We start from the raw sequence: 17,120 nt of genomic DNA on the forward strand, positions 1-17,120 counted from the left end.
TGTTTGAGCGAGTGTTCTCCTTTTTTGCCTTTTGTACCCCTGTTTGCCTGTGTGTGCCCCCCTCGCCGTGCCCGTCGCCTTTTTTCTGCCTCGTTTTCCCGATCGCTTTATTCCTCGTTTTTTTCCCGCCTTTTGCGGCCCTCGCCGCTTCATTCCCTCTCCCGCTTTTCCCGCCGTTTTTTGCCCGCATCCCATTGGCCCCTACCCTCCCGCCACCCGCCTCCCAGCTGACCCCTCCTCCCAGCTAGCCTTAAATGGCGGCCGCTGCGCGACCGCGCCTAAGGCAAGCCCGTCTGCGCCCGTCCGCGCCTGGACCGCGCCCAGCGCCCGAACCCCTGGCCCCCCGACCCCCGCCTGACCTACGACTCCACCACCCTCAACCCCGGCCGCACGCCGGGCTGCTACCGCGCTACCCCGAAACGAACCCACGGACCCTTCACCTGCAGCAGCTGCCGCTTCACCTGCCTACGGACTCACACCGCTCCCGTCAAGAACGACTCCCCCGGAAGCAATCTCCACTGCATCCTGGTCAACACCCGTTCCGTCCACAGACACGCCATCGAACTGTGGAACCTCATCAAGTCAACGAACCCGGACATCGCCTTCCTCACCGAGACCTGGATGAACCCCTCCTCGGCACCCGACATCGCCATAGCCATCCCCGACGGCTACAAAATCATCCGGAAAGACCGCACCAACCGCATCGGAGGAGGCGTCGCCATCGCACACAAAAGCTCCATCCGTATCTCGACCCACATCGACAACTCACTCCCCAACGCCGAACACCTCCACTTCGCGATCCACAGCGACCCCAAGACCACCCTCAGAGGCACCCTCATGTACAGACCACCAGGACTACGCACCAAGTTCAGCGAAGACATCGCAGACTTCATCAACCCTCACGCACTCTCGTCCACCGACTACATCCTCCTAGGGGACCTCAACTTTCACCTGGAGAACCACACCGACAACAACACCACAGCCTTACTGGACAACCTCGCCAACCTAGGACTGAAACAGCTAGTCAACACCCCCACCCACTACGCCGGACACACGCTCGACCCCATCTTCTCCTCCAGCAAACACATCTCCTTCAGCCACACCACCGAACTCACCTGGTCGGACCACAGCTGTGTCCACTTCAGATTCAAGAAGACCACCATGCACCACCACACCCAGCAACCACCAAGAAGACACTGGAATCGAATCACCACAGAACAGCTCGCATCGACCCTCTCCCAGAACCAACCCACCAGCACCACTAACCCCAACGAAGCCGCCAACAACCTCACGAGCTGGATCTCAGACTGCGCCAACCTCCTGGCCCCCCTGAAGACCCAAGCTAACACCAACAACCACAAGAAAAACTTCTTGTTCACCCTCGACCTCAAGGACTCCAAAAAAGAATGCTGCACCCTCGAGAAGTCTTGGCGCCTCAACCAGACCGAGGAGAACATGTCAGCCCTCAAGAACGCCACCCGCCAACACCACCAACGCCTCCTCGCCGCACGAAAATCAGCCTACCAGAACAGACTAGACAACAACGCCCACAACAGCAAGGAACTTTTTGGCATCGTCAAAGAGCTCTCCAACCCCGACGCAGAAAACAATTCCATCCCTCCCTCACAGGACCTCTGCGACTCCCTCGCAGCCTTCTTCCACCACAAAATCGCCGACATATACAACAGCTTCACCACTACCAACACGAACCCACCCCCAGAACCCGCCACCGACATCACCACCATCCTCACCTGGAACCCAACCACCACCGAGGAAACCACCTGCGTCATGAACTCGATCAACTCGGGATCTCCATCCGACCCCTGCCCGCACCACATCTACAACAAAGCCGACAACATCATCGCACCCCACCTCCGAGACGTCATCAATGCATCTCTCACCTCCGCCACCTTCCCAGAGAGCTGGAAACACGCAGAGCTCAACGCCCTCTTAAAGAAACCAACAGCAGACCCCACCGAACTCAAAAACTTCCGGCCCATCTCCCTCCTACCGTTCCCCGCCAAAGTGATTGAGAAAATCGTCAACGCTCAACTCACCACCGCCTTGGAAACCAACGACTCACTCGACCCCACACAGTTCGGCTTCAGAGCTAACCACAGCACCGAAACCGCCCTCATCGCAGCCACGGATGACATCAAATCCCTGACCGACAAGGGAGAAACCGTGGCCCTCATACTCCTGGACCTCTCTGCAGCCTTCGACATGGTCTGCCACCATACCCTGATGCACCGCCTCAGCAACGCCGGCATCAGAGGCAAGGCCCTGAAATGGATCATCTCCTTCCTCTCCGGAAGAACTCAGAGAGTCCGCCTCCCCCCCTTCAGATCTACAGCCACGGAGATCATCTGCGGCGTCCCCCAAGGATCCTCCCTCTGCCCCACCCTCTTCAACATTTACATGACCCCCCTGGCGAACATCGCACGAAAACACGGACTCGACCTCATATCCTACGCCGACGACACCCAGCTCATCTTATCCCTCACCAACAACCCCACCTCAGAAAGGACCAGACTACACGAAGGCATGAAGGAAGTAGCGAACTGGATGACAGACAGCAGGCTGAAACTGAACACAGAGAAGACGGAGGTTCTCATCCTCGGCCCCACACCCACCGCCTGGGACGACTCCTGGTGGCCTCCCGCCCTAGGCAGCACTCCCCAACCCACCGACCACGCACGCAACCTCGGCTTCATCCTGAACTCATCCTTCTCCATGTCCAGACAGGTCAACTCGGTGACCTCGGCATGCTTCAACACCCTCTGCATGCTCCGCAAGATCTTCCGCCGGATCCGAACCTATACCAGAAAGACCGTCACCCACGCCCTCGTCACCAGTCGCTTGGACTATGGGAACACTCTGTACGCCGGCATCACCATCAAGCTGCAGAGGAAACTTCAACGGATCCAGAACGCTGCCGCACGACTCATCCTGAACATACCCCGCCACCACCACATCTCCGGACACTTGAAGAAACTTCACTGGCTCCCAGTCAACAAGAGGATCACCTTCAGACTCCTCACCCATGCACACAAAGCCCTTCACAACCTCGGACCAAAACTCATCAACCACCGCATCTCCTTCTACACTCCTGCGCGCACCCTACGCTCGACCGGACAAGCCCTGGCAGCTGTACCCCGCATCCGCAAAGCCACCGCCGGAGGAAGATCCTTCTCTTTCCTGGCAGCGAAGACCTGGAACTCTCTGCCCAGCCACCTTCGCACCATACCTGACCACCTCTCCTTCAGGAGGCAGCTCAAGACCTGGCTCTTTGAGCACTGACTCCCCCCCCCCCCCCCCAGCGCCTTGAGACCCTTACGGGTGAGTAGCGCGCTTTATAAATGCGAATGAATGAATGAATGAATGGGCTGCGGGAGACAAACCGGTGAAGATCCAGCATCAGAAGCCAAACACTTGCGGTGGCGAAGATCAAAATGGTGACTGCTCGCACAGCTGAGCACGAGTGGCGCTGGCGGAACTAGCCCGCTGGCACGTGTCCTGCTGCATCTTCAGGCTTGCCTGAGCCCCCGGGGTCTGAATGGGACCGGGAAGCGAGCCCGGTCCGTGCTGCAGAGGGGTGCAGCAAAAACAGTGACGCGCTGCTGTGCAAGTTCACTGCAGCCGCGGACTGCAATGAGGAAGCGCGCTCCTGCAGGCAGGTGGAGATCGCGTCCACTAAACTTGGCCAGACGGACCGACAGCGGAGGCGATGGCTGTAACTGCAGTGGGGACCAAAGGTCGTGAGCTCTGACCAGCGGGAGAGGCCCTGACAGGGACTGCGTGAACATGGTGAGCTTCTTGTGGGCCGGTCGCTGTCTTGGCACTCCATTGGAGAGAGCGGCTGGAAGTTGGTGATCCTATAAGCGACGGGGCTTGCGCACCCAAAGCACTGCATATCTAAGCCCTGACTGATGGAGGGCGGTGTGGGTCATCCCCCAAGAGGAGCCCTGGATGCCTGCCTGAGGCAAGCTGTGGTGTGACTCGCTGCCAGGAGTCAGAATCCTTGGCGTGGCATTGTGAGGGCTGGTGGATGGAGGGTGATTCCTCTGAGCTGTCCGTGACTGCTTCTGCAACTGGGCCAAATACACCCCCAAAGCCTAGAAAATTAACTGAGGGGACTGCTGCACGATAAGGGGCACAACACAAATATGATTTGAAGGCCTATCGCATCAGATGCAGCCACATAGGGTGGCCATGCAGAGACCAGCTTTGATTGAAATGCTGCAATAGCCCGTGAGAAGGGACACTACTATTTTTAGCCAGCTGTAAAGGGGCTAAGTGGGCCATCCATGAACAGGCAGGACATTGTCCGTATGTTGTATTGACATGGATGCGAGGATGGAGGTGTGCCCGTTGGGCTCTCCCCCAAAGTACAGAGGTACTGGGGGTATAAAGTAAATATCCGGACTGTTTTTTTGTGTGCATTCCTGATCTGATGTCCCCACTGGCAATGGGGAGTCGCCTTCTTGTTGCACATGCTTCTTACTTTGTCTCCACAATGGTGAAAGACAAAAGTCCAAAAGAGTGGAGTACACAGTGCCCGCAGCGGGCCCTCAGGAAAAAGGACCAAGGGGTTGGTTGTGCCAGAAACCTACTGAACATACGCTGGGCATAGCTGAGATATTGGCTACTATTCAGAGTTGTAGATAGGCGCTAGAATCCAAAATGAACTACCTCAGACTGGACATCCCTAATGGGGTCGAAAGAGTGAAATACTGAGGCGGATGTTACCACTCTTAAGGAGGATATCAAAGAGCTATAGTGGTGGTCCTCAAGTGTAGTGAGAAGCACATGGAGGAACGCATGGAGGATGCAGAGGGACACTCAAAAAGGAACAATCTATGCTTCTGTTGTGGGTTCTCATTAGTGCTTGGGTTGGACACCTATAATTTAGCAATAGGCCTGTAGCCTGTGCCCTTTAGACACATTTTTATTCATTTCATATTTTTTAGCACAGCCAGCTTTTAGCTCATTGTTTTTATATTTTAATCAGTTGCTTCTTTCTGGGAAGACATAGTTGTTAGCGCTTCACATTTTATCAGCCCTTTCCATGCATTTCACTTTGTGCCCTGTTCAAGGCAGTCATGTTCAGCATATAATATTCTGACTTGTGTTGCTGCTCCAGAAGCTATGGAGCCAGTCCCCATTCTTTAGACATATCACTTCAGGCCTGTTCTTGGAACACTGGAAGATTTGTTATGTAAGCACCACATTTGGGGGCAGGGATCATTCCAGTCACGGCCATCCTGAGATGTACATCATTCAAATGACAGCCAACTGAGAGGATTGCCATCCAGACAACAGGTAGGCCCTTGCCAGCCTTTTCAGGTAGGGGGCACAGGGTCATTCTCTTAGACCAGGATAGGCAGAAGGGTTCACATCACCATTCTCTCAGATTTTAGACATATGGTTTACGTAGGGATCATTTACGGTTTCAGGATCATACAAGGATGGTGGGGTTATTTTCTTTACCCTAATCGTATTGATGAATGCTGTTCTATGTTTCATCTGACTTATTAGCGCAGTCCATGCCTTTTATAACCGGATGCAATTGCTTCAATAAATGCACTGAAATACATCTTGCATCTTTATTCTGCCTTGGCATTTGTGAGTCTTAGTAACTGAGTGAAAGGGTTGTAGGAAAGTATCCTCTTTATGGCATGGTTAGCCCCACTTCTTGCCTGCTGTCAGTATGCTTAGATTATTTTTTTTGGGATCCTGCTAAGCAGGACCCCAATGATTGTGCTCTCTCCCTATACATTTGGTTGCCTAGATCTTTTTACACCCCACAATTGGTTTACTTGTTCCCCATTATAAGTCCCTAGTATATGGTACTTAGGTACCCAGGACACTGGGGCACCAGCGGATTCCCCATGGGCTGCAGCATGTATTATGCCACCCCTGGGAGCCCATGTAAAATGTGTCTTCAGGCCTGCCATTTCAGCCTGCGTGATAAGGTGCAGGCACCCTTTCACAACAGGTCACTGTAAGCCACCCCTATGGTAGGGGACCTCCTAGTCCAGAGGCCAGGGTGCAGGTCCCTGTGTGTGAGGGCACCCCTGCATACGCAAAGATGTCCCTACAAACTCCAGCTCCATTGCACTGAACTTCATAAGTGCAGAGAAGCCATTTTACCAGTGTACTGGACACAGGTACCTACCTGTGTCAGGCTACATAATGGTAACTCTGAACCTGGGCATGTTTGGTATCAAACATGTTGGAATCACACCCTAATACTGTTGTCAGTATTGGTTGTATGATTCCATGCACTTGGAAGCTCCTTGGAGGACCACCAGCATTGCTCCTACCAATCTTCTGGGGTTTTCCAGGCAGAACACGCTGCTGCCACCCCTCAGACAGGTTTTTGCCCTCCTGCTACTTGACCAGCTCAGGCAGAACAAAGGAATTCCTGTGGGAGACGGAGATAACACCCTCTCCCTTGGAAATAGGTGTTACAAGGCTTGCGAGGGGTAGCTTCCCAAGCCACTGGTTTGCTTTGAGAGCACATTTTGTGCCGTCGCATAAACCGGTTTGCACCAATCCAGGGACCCTCGGTCCCTGCTCTGTGGCGAACCTGGACAAAGGAAAGGGGAGTGACCACTCCCCTATCCATCACCACCCCTGGGGTGGTGCCCAGAGCTCCTTCAGATGGCCACTTGATTCTGCCATCTTGAATCCCAGATGTGCAGAGGCCCCTGGGAGCATTTGAGTGGCCAGGTCAGGCAGGTTAGCTCACAGCCCCCTCCTGATAGGTGGTCACCTTGTAGGTGACCAAACCCCCTTTAAGGGCTATTCAGGATCTCCCTCTTGGGTGGGTCATCAGATTTTACGTGCAAGATTCCACCAGGACTCCTCTGCATCGTTTACTTCATCTTCTGGCCACTGGAACCACAACTGGACTCTTCAGGAACCAACAATATGCAACTTCAGCGATGACTCCGCTTTGCAACATTCTTTCTTTGGCTAATTCTAGCAACTGCAACATTTCCCCGGTTGTGCATCCTCTGAGGTCGGCGACATGTCAGCTTGCACCAAGAAGTATGAAGGAATCTTCCTTGGAGTGAAGGAGTCACTTCCCTGCATCTGCAGGCACCAACTGCAACGACAGCCGACTGTGTGGATCAGCTCTCCTCCGGAACTGCGTGGATCCTGCATTAAAGGTGGTGGTCTGGAGTGGTCCCCTTGGTCCTCTCTGCTAGCTGTCCAACTTGGGAGATGGTAAGTCCTTGCCTTTCTTTGCAGGACAGTACCCCTGTGCACCGCAACTCTTGCAGATACCAATGCCTGTTTGCTCCTGCTCCAAGGGATCTTCAGGCTCCGTGTAGCCTCGGTTCCCAGTACTCCTTGCTGCTCCAGCGATGTGGGACTCCTCTTCAGATGTGATGACTGGGCCTCACTGCAACTTGCTGTGCCTGCTGCCAGGGGGTTACCTGTGGAAGCTGCGACTGCTTCTAGTGACTCTTCATACTGCTAAGGGTCACCTCGGACTCCCCTCTGAGGGTTGAGTCCTCTGGGCCTTGCTGGTCCTCTTCAGCCTTGAAACTTGTCTTTTTCTCCTTTTGCATTTGCCAAGGCTTGTTTGTGGTTCTCCAGCACCACTAATCCACTGCAACCCGACAGCCGATGTGGTACACCATCTGCATTGCTGCAGGGACTCCTCTTCATCTTGTGTGCTGCACAGCTGGTCGTCTTCTTCCCCATCGACCTTGTCCTGCATCCACAGACGGGTGGGTAGTGGCCCCTGCCACGACCAGACACTCCATCACAAACTGGACTTGGTCCCCTTCATTTGTAGGTTCTCTTGTGCCAGAATCCACCTTTGGGTTCTTCCATTCTGGTCTGGTTCTTGCACAATACTTTCCCTAAGACCTCCTGTTAGTTTTTGGGAAAACCAGGTACTTACCTCTGTTCTCCTGATCGCGGGGGGTCACTCTGGTACTCACCTCTTGGGGTTCCTAGTTCCTCTAGCTCCCCTCTTATGATTCCACATCCTTGGGTGGGGAACTGTATCTTGCATTCCACTTTCTTAGCATATAGTTTGGCCCTCCCCTAGGGCCCTCCCTATTTTCTAATACTTTTGCCAATGCTTGTTGTTTTTATGCTCCTTACTGATTGCTATTATGTATATAATTAGTGTGTATTTACCTCCTGTTGGGAGGTGGGGGGATTGACTAAGTATTCTAGTGCTGTGTTACCATAATAAAGTACCTTTATTTTTATAACACTGTGTGGTTCTTTCATGTGTGATAGTGCTGTGTGACTACAGTGATATAGCATAAGCTTTGCATTTCTCCTAGATACGTCTTGGCTGCTCATCCACAGCTCCCTCTAGAGAGCCCTGGCTTCCTAGACACTGCCTACAATTCACAAACAAGGGTACCTGGTACAGGATAACAACACCAGACCAGCTTCCTACAGGGGTATGATCTATTCACCACGATTTCCCTGTGGAGTCAGTGCGCCATGCTTAGGTTGCCACAATTCACCTTTACTTTCTAAGTTTGAGTGAGGCACTGTGGGCTGGCCAGGAATCAGGCCGACAGCTTTCAGACGGTGTGGGACTGACTCAGTCACCCACACATGTTAATGCTGCAGCCCTAAATAAACACAGTTTTGTTACCGTAATAGGAACCTGATGACATGGTGCTACCAACATTGGTCCGGCACACACTTTAATGGATTTCCTGAGAAACTCTCTCTCACATTCCAAAGGTACTCTAATTACCCTTATACGGAAAGGTCTGTAGTATTAGGGAAACATCCTCCTCAGCTAAACAAAATTCCTCCTCAGTTACTGTCTTAAGTCTGTAGGTTGTTCAAGTTTGAACCTTAAAATGATTCCCCATTTGGTGTTTCTGAATCTGAATTTTACTGAATAAATATGCACAGCCACAACCAGTGGTAATTTCAGTAAATATGAGACAACCTCTCATACAACATTTATCAGCTCATGGGCTTCTAAATGGGGCTTGAGATGTTACATTTGTGGTGGAGGCACACAATGCGTACACAACAGGAATTATTTACGAATGATGGTTCACCTTTCCTGCATCAGCTGCAAATTCAAATCACTTCCATACATATACTGTAGAAAACCCACTTGCACAATACAGAGCTTATGCATACTTATAAATACCACCATCATATCAAGGACACCATAATTGGTTTCAAGGTGCCCTTCCACATGTTATTCAAAACATGTGGTTAGGTCCTTTAAGTAATGATGGACTTACATGGCCAGAATTGGCCACTTAAACACCATATCCAAACATACAACATTTACAGGGAGCAGACCTGTGCCACCATTTAATAATTTAGTTAGGATATATTGACGATTAGTACAATTTATGCTGAAGACTCTAAATACCACCCCAGAGAGGGCTGCTCCACATCTGGCTGCACCGGAGATAAAACCGGCTACCGTTCATTCAATAATGGGTAAGGTTCCCACCAAACATAATTAAATTCTGTTTCGGATAGCACAAAAAACAAATTAGTTGGAAGCAGTGTTTCCCGAAACAGGACCCCAAGATTAACACAGAATTCCCGCAATGTGCTTGCCATTTGGAATGGTTCCCTCTATAGATGAATGTGTCACTTAGGGCACTGTATTTGCTGCAATGTATGACACTACACATGGTACACAGACACTTGTGAATCTTCCAGAAGTGTTAAAACATATACAAAACAAACATGGCGCTGCCCCTGTCCTGGATTTGGAGATGAAACTAATAATCAACATTGCCACAGTCTCCTCAATCATTCTAAGTAAAATTAAAGGGGAAGCAGCAGCATTGGCAGTACCCCAGCACCTCCAGGACATTACTCCATTAGATCAGGAGCGCGAATTGCCAAAGATTATCGCAGAGACTTATTCTTGTATAGGTCGCAACAGTCTGGGAGCCAGACCTAGTAAACCACAGCTTTAAGGTGATTCTGGTAAGGATAGTACCAAGCAAGTACAAGAGGGTTCTAAAAACACTGGGATAAACCAAAAAATAATAAAGTAAAACAAAGAGGAGAATCCCTGCATTTGGAGACCTCTGAGAAAAGTTACAATCTTAGAAATCGTGACAATTTAAAATGTCCTGACAGATATCAGTATGCTGATACGTGCCCTTCTTGTTTCTTTCAGGACTCATCCCAAAAGCGAGAGGAGTGCGGTCAGAAACAAGTACGTGAAATTGAAAAAGGACTCCCAACACTCCTCAGATGTCACAATAAAAAGGAAGAAAAACTTCCACAACAAAACCCCCAATTTAAAAATTAGGCGGCTGCTGCATTTTCAGCAAAGTATGTCCCACATATTGAGAACATTACTGAAGAGCAAGACTCTGCAAGACAACGCAGTTAGGTCACAATAGTTGCCAGAACCTTTAAGAGTTTCTGCAGGTGACAGCAACTAACGACTTCCTTGAAGTCCAAACAGCAGATAGGCACGTCTCCCCACCCGACAGCGTTTACAAATTAAAAATTCAAATTGAGGGGGACATTGAACGCACTATTAAATCAATCTTCAGGGGAAGATTAACACTAAGCTATGACCTTCTGGAAGAAAAAGATTGGCCACCATAGTTCATCCGAATGCTCTCACAAGTGGATGATGTCATTTTGCCTTTTTTTCTCAGTCTTTGTTCCAGATCCAGTAATAGAAGCTTGTACCACCGATTTGGCTCTGGCACAGGCTCCAGCACCGTACCCCAACCATGTGTGTTGGTGTAGGGATTTTCCTTATGTCGTACGAATACAGTCCAATCCACAACTGCAACCTCAATATCCAATAAAACATGAGGCCAAAGCCCCAGTGAGGGAAATTCTTTCACAACCTGAGAACCAGGGAGTAACTAAATCCTGTGTATCTCCTATGAATAACTCTTTGTTCCCGTTGCTAAACTGGACCATTCTTACAGAATAGTCTCATATTACAGACATTTAAACAGTCATACATGCATATTTGCCATTCACAATTCACACAATACACCACTCACGAACAACATAGTGTGCAAAAAATACAAAACAGCCTTGGACACTTCCAATGTTTTTTTCTGCCGAAATCTAGCGCCTGGAAGGCGGGATCTAAGTGCCTTCTTGCCGACTTCCCCAAGGGTATAACAACAGTCCTGGAGTGTTTGCTGCCCCTAGTGACATCCATATTGCATGATATCAATCCTGAGGCACTGTCCTATGTAGATGAAATTCATCTGACGTTTGATGACCTCAACACACACCTACCCTGGGTAGATCACATTGTTTTGGGATTTGTCGAGCATGGCCTCAAATTCAATTTCAAGAAAACAAAAATTGCCTTTCTCAGTGTACTGTTTCTGGGATATGTGCTTTCAAATGAGAGGAAAAGTCTGGTGCCACAGTTCCTAGGGAATTGTGCTCAATTACAGCAACCAAAAAACATCAAGAAACTGCAATAGTTGCTATGTTTCTTCAATTTTGGCGGAACTTACATTCTAGACTATGCACAACGCATCAAACCACTATATGACTTAATTTGTCCTGATTTCTCAACCAAACACTGGACACCACAACATACACAAATTCTCAGATCATTACAGAAATGCTTGAAGCAAAAAATCTACACACACGTGTAAACAAAATCAATTTGGTAAACCGGGTAAGCCCTGTTACCATTGGATTCACATGTCACATTTATGAAGGTGACACAGTACCCATAGCATACAAAGCACATCTATATTCTAATGCAGAAATACGTTTTGCACCATCAGAAAAAATACTGACTGCAGTTCAAGCGGCGGTCATCAAGGAGAGACCTCTAGCACAGGGAAAGCGCATCACTGTTGTGACCCCAATACCAGCCCTTGAGGCGATTACTAAAGCCAGCATGCCAAACGCAAAAGCATTATATCACCATTGGATACAATAGGTTACCTCCCTGACTGCCACTGATGTTGACTATGTTTTTGACCCAAAACTACAGACCCAAGAATGTCTCCAGTATGAACTTGAGTACCCCATGGCCACCAACGTCATGCCTCTTGACCGGTACAGGATAATCATCTACGCCAGCCAGCTGTAGGTACCAAACAACAGTACTCAGCGACATGTGCAGCCTTTTGTGGAGCAATGAGGGATGGTCGTAAGTGTGATTTGTACTATTGCGTCCAGTCCTTTAACAAATACTTTCATTACTGGCACCTTAATGGGTTCAGAGGTTCAAAAAGAAACACCATAAAACACAACTTTTTGTGGGGGAAGGTGGCAGGTCAAAGACAAACTGCAATGGGCTCATGTAGTGCATGCACTGGGGCACCAATGTTGTGGAATACATGTTGTAGGAAACTCATTGGCTGATAAAAAACGGCCAAATCTGCAGTTGCCACAGCTTCTGTTGGTATGATAACTTGTTCTCAAACAAGGGTGAATGATGGCATCTTGGCTGCTGCAAATGTCTCGGCTGATGGCAAGCATTTATCAAAAGCATACTGTACCAAATATTCCTACCAATTAAGTGGCCAAAATATTGCCTTTGTTAAAATGCTTGTGGTGGTTGATTTTGTGATACCCAACCAAGATCATAGGTTAGATCTGATTACAGCAGCTCATAAAGGTGTTGCTTCTGCCCATGCTGTTGTGGCTGCTACCATCTCCTTACTACAAAAATGTTATTGGTGTCCTGGTCTAGGCAAACAGACCAAGCAGTATATCCTTAGTTGCGATATTTGCCAACAAATTAAAGGTTTCATCATCAAACGCCCACCACAGACATCCCTCTTAACTTCCAACAAGCCTTTCCAGTGTGTGTACCTGGACCATTGTGGTCCCTTAAATTCAGATGGTGCATATAAATATATACTAGTTGGTGTAGATTCTCACTCCAGAATACTATGGGTGTGGCCACAACAATCGGTAGACACACAAACTGATTTGCAAGTCTTTATTGGGACATTTGCAGCTGCAACGGTATAGTCTGACCTGGGTCCTGTCTTTTCCTCCAGGGCATTCATGGACACCATGGCAACGATGGGTATTGAGGTGCATTATTCTTCTCCATACCATCCTGAAGGAAATTTGGTAGTGGAGAGAAAACTTAAAGCAATCCTTAACAGCTAGGGTACTAGGTTCAGTTTGTAGTTGGCTTCATCCCTTGTACAGAGTCCATAAAGCTTTAAATAATCTGCCTAGGTAGTCTTTGGGAGGTCGAACCCCTTATGATATCCTGTTCGGCATCCCTATATACGTCCTACATTTTGATGGTCCTGACCCGGTGGTGGCAGAAAAACCTTTTGACATAAATTAATGCATCACTTCTTGCAGGAATTACAGCAGTTCCATGATGCGCATTCATCAACATCTTGGGAATGAGGCATTTACCAACATCCACAGGCTGGATTCCAAAAGTTGGGGATTCTGTTTGAGAAAAGATATCTGAGATAAAGGAGTTTGGTCTATCCTACTGGGCAATGGTGCTGGTTCTTGGCATACACTGTCCCAAAACTGTCATACTAAAGCTGATGCCTGGTTCAAAAGACAACCACTTTCTTACCATTGATCATGTCATATTGCATCATGAGGCTGATCCTCCACAGTAGACCACAAGGATACCTTGGAAGTTCCCTTTGCCCTCTCACTACCATACAGGATATACCTCTTCAAACATTAAACACCAGTGAAATTATTTTGCTGAGGTTAGGGAGGGCAGAAAATTAACTTTTGTTGATTCCTGTCCCCACTAGATCAATAAGAAATGTCCAAAATATGAATCTTCAATTTACAACCCAAACAGATGGCATCGTCCATGATGAACCACCTTCAGATACATTTACCTATTATGTTTAATCAGCACCGGCTCCAGTCTTTGCACAAACTGCTTATGGTTATGTTGCCGGCATTGCTGATTTTTCTTCAGATTCTTCAGCACCAACTATTGCACCAGTGCATGGTATACATAAGACTTTCTAATGGCTTAAACAAAATTATTTGGTTTGTCCATGGTATTATCTGTGGATCATATTGATGCTGCTTGCCTTCCTTCAATTGATTGGTTTTGTTAGTGTCTTCTTTTTTAGTAATACATGGTCACTATCTTCCTTAACGCTCTACTGTTGAAATGGTGAATGCGGTTTTAAAGCCTTATTTGTCCTCACATAAAGTGTGACGAGCTTGTCCCTTGTGAACATTTCTGCTGCTCCAGTTCCTGATGGGATTGTTTGGGATAAAGAACCAGTTGATATATTTGGTCCTTCTGAAATGATTTGGACTCCAAATGTATGCAAAATATCTATGAATGACATTATCACACTTAGGTAGCTTCAGATGACTGGCATGTACAAAAAGTTGATTCTTTGCTTGCTGAGCTCAAATAGTATACTGTGTATGAAAGTGAATACCACAAATTATGGGAAAATGTTCTGTTATAACCATTATGGACACCAGTATTTACATCAAGCTTGTGCTCCAAAAGTAGTTTTTAATTACACACAATGGGAACATTGTCTGACTCCACCAGTGGGGAGTTATAAAATATATGTAGAAAAATTCACCTATTTTTCTTTGCATGATGTTAAAAATCCGAAGACCTATTATGTCAAATTACCAAATTCGAAAGCAAAAATAATATTGCTAACTGTTGGAAATGGCCTCTCTGCAGGGTCACCCACAAACATTTTGCCTTTCTTCTCTCCTTTTTCTGACCTCTTTTTTGCTGGCTTTAGGACTCTGGTCACTTTACCACTGCTAACCAGTGCATGTGCTCTGTCCCTAAAAACATGGTAGCATTGGCTCATATCCAATTGGCATATTTAATTTACTAAGAAGTCCCTAGTAAAGTGCACTACAGGTGCCTAGGGCCTTTAAATTAAATGATACTAGTGGGCCTGCAGCACTGGTTGTGCCACCCACATAAGTATCCCCTTAACCATGTCTCAGGCCAGCCATTGCAAGGCCTGTGAGGGCAGTTTCACTGTCACTTTGACTTAACATTTAAAAGTACTTGCCAAGCCTTAAACTCCCCTTTTTCTACATATATAAGTCACCCCTGAGATAGGCACTAGGCAACCCACAGGTCAGGGTGCTATTGTTGTGTAGCCGTTTTAGTTACAGCTCCATGCATGTTAGTTTAGCATACTAGGCCTGCCACTGTGCACTTTAACCTAGATATATTTTATTCAGCTTCATTTATTATTTTAACAATAGCCACTTTTGCGGTCTTGTTTTATTTCTATCTGGCTATTTTTGCTTAGGCCTGCACTATGTTCTTAAACAAGACATTCTTGTTCACTCTGTACTTCTTTCAAGGCTGCAGTAAACGTGGTGCAAGTTTTGTTTCCAACATTCATAGAAAACACATATCCTTACGTAGGGACATTTTCTCAGAACATCAGCTGTTTTATTATAAAAACACTTCCTTGTCCCTTACATGTTAGAGGGAGATTCCAGCCAGAGAACCACCACTGTATGCTGATTGCTGAACGCTTTGCTACAGCTGCTTATGCAGACTCCAGGCCTTAGCTCAGGTATGCGGGATGTTGTTTTCCCAAGGGAACCTGAAGGGCAGAATTAGAGCTTAATATGATGTGCTCTATTATAGCCTAGGTAGGAATTAGTCTATTCACTGTATTGACAATATGGCAGCGTTATTTCTATGCTTCACTCTCCTTGTCATAATTCTAATCTTGTCATGCTGTATCGTCCTGGTTATTGCAGTACATGCTTTGCTATCTAAGATACAGTCGCTTCATTAAAACCTTATTGAAACATATACTGCCTATGTTTGTCATTGTGTATGTGAGTCTAATGTAACTGAGAGAAACGGATGAGACCTGAATGACTACAATTTCTCTGCCCAATCATCCCTGCTCTCGAGTAGGGATGAGGCACTGCTAGTTAGCCAGAGCAAAACCCGGATTAGGGCAACAGGTGTCACCTGTAGTGGGTAAGACTCCACAGGTGATTCTGCCATTCAAAATCCAGTAGTCTCATTAGACTAATGAGAGCCTACACGACATGGCGCCGCCACAATTTGGTCAGGCTCTAATTTTAGGGTCCTCCTGAGTATCTCTGTCTCACTATATACAAAGACACCTCAGTACTATATCTCGAGACATCCGTGGTATTGAGGATTTCCTCCTCAGCTAAGTAGGGAACCCCTATCTGACGCTGGAGATTATTCAAGGTTGAACTCTGATAGGATAATCCCCATTTGGTGTGCTTATCTCTGAACAAATTTACTGTTTACTATGGCGAATCCACAACAGGTAGCAATTGCAGTTAATATGAGACAACCCCTTACTGCACATTTATTGGCACATGGCCTAATGGCCCAGTGGGGTCCAGTCACATTTGTGGTCGATGCACATGCAGCTTCTAGAACAGAACTCTTGTATCCTTGGGTCACATTTCTAGCAGTTGATAGGAACACAAACACATTTCATCACTATACACTTGCTAACGCACCTGGACAATACAGAGCATACGCATACTTAGAAGTACCTTTATCTTATCAAGAACATAATAATTGGCTTGATGGTGCCCTACGCCACACAATTTTACCAGTTAGGTTAGGTCCTCTATGTATTGATGGTCCTACCTGGCCTTTATTGGCCACTTACACACCTCACCCTGCTGCAGCGAATCGAGCGATAGCTAAAGTCCGTTGATTATATAGTGAGCTGACGGCAATATATAGACGATTAGTACAGTTTGTAATGCAAACATTAAATACAAACCCAGCACATGCTGCTCCAGCGCAACCACATGTAGTGACCCAGGCATTAACCCTGCAACTGTTCATTTGAAATGCACTGGAAGCAGTATTTCCCCATATGGGACCTCAGGATAAACATAGAATACTAGCAATGTGCTTGCCATTTGGGATGGTTCCCACAATAGATAACTGTAATACATGGGGTATGGTATTTGCCATGCTCTATACTACCGCACACGGTTCACCGACACTTGCCAATTTATCGTAAGTGTTGAAACAAATTCAAGATGAATACGGGGCTGCTCCGGCCCTGGATTTGGGATGCAACTAATGGGCAATTTTGCCACAGTATCCTCAATTATTTTAAGTAACCTTAAAGGGGAAGTGGTCGCATTAGTGGTGCGCATGCGGCCCCGGGATGTTCCTC

Source organism: Pleurodeles waltl, chromosome 7 (genome assembly GCF_031143425.1).
Source record: "Pleurodeles waltl isolate 20211129_DDA chromosome 7, aPleWal1.hap1.20221129, whole genome shotgun sequence".
Lineage (NCBI taxonomy): Eukaryota > Metazoa > Chordata > Amphibia > Caudata > Salamandridae > Pleurodeles > Pleurodeles waltl.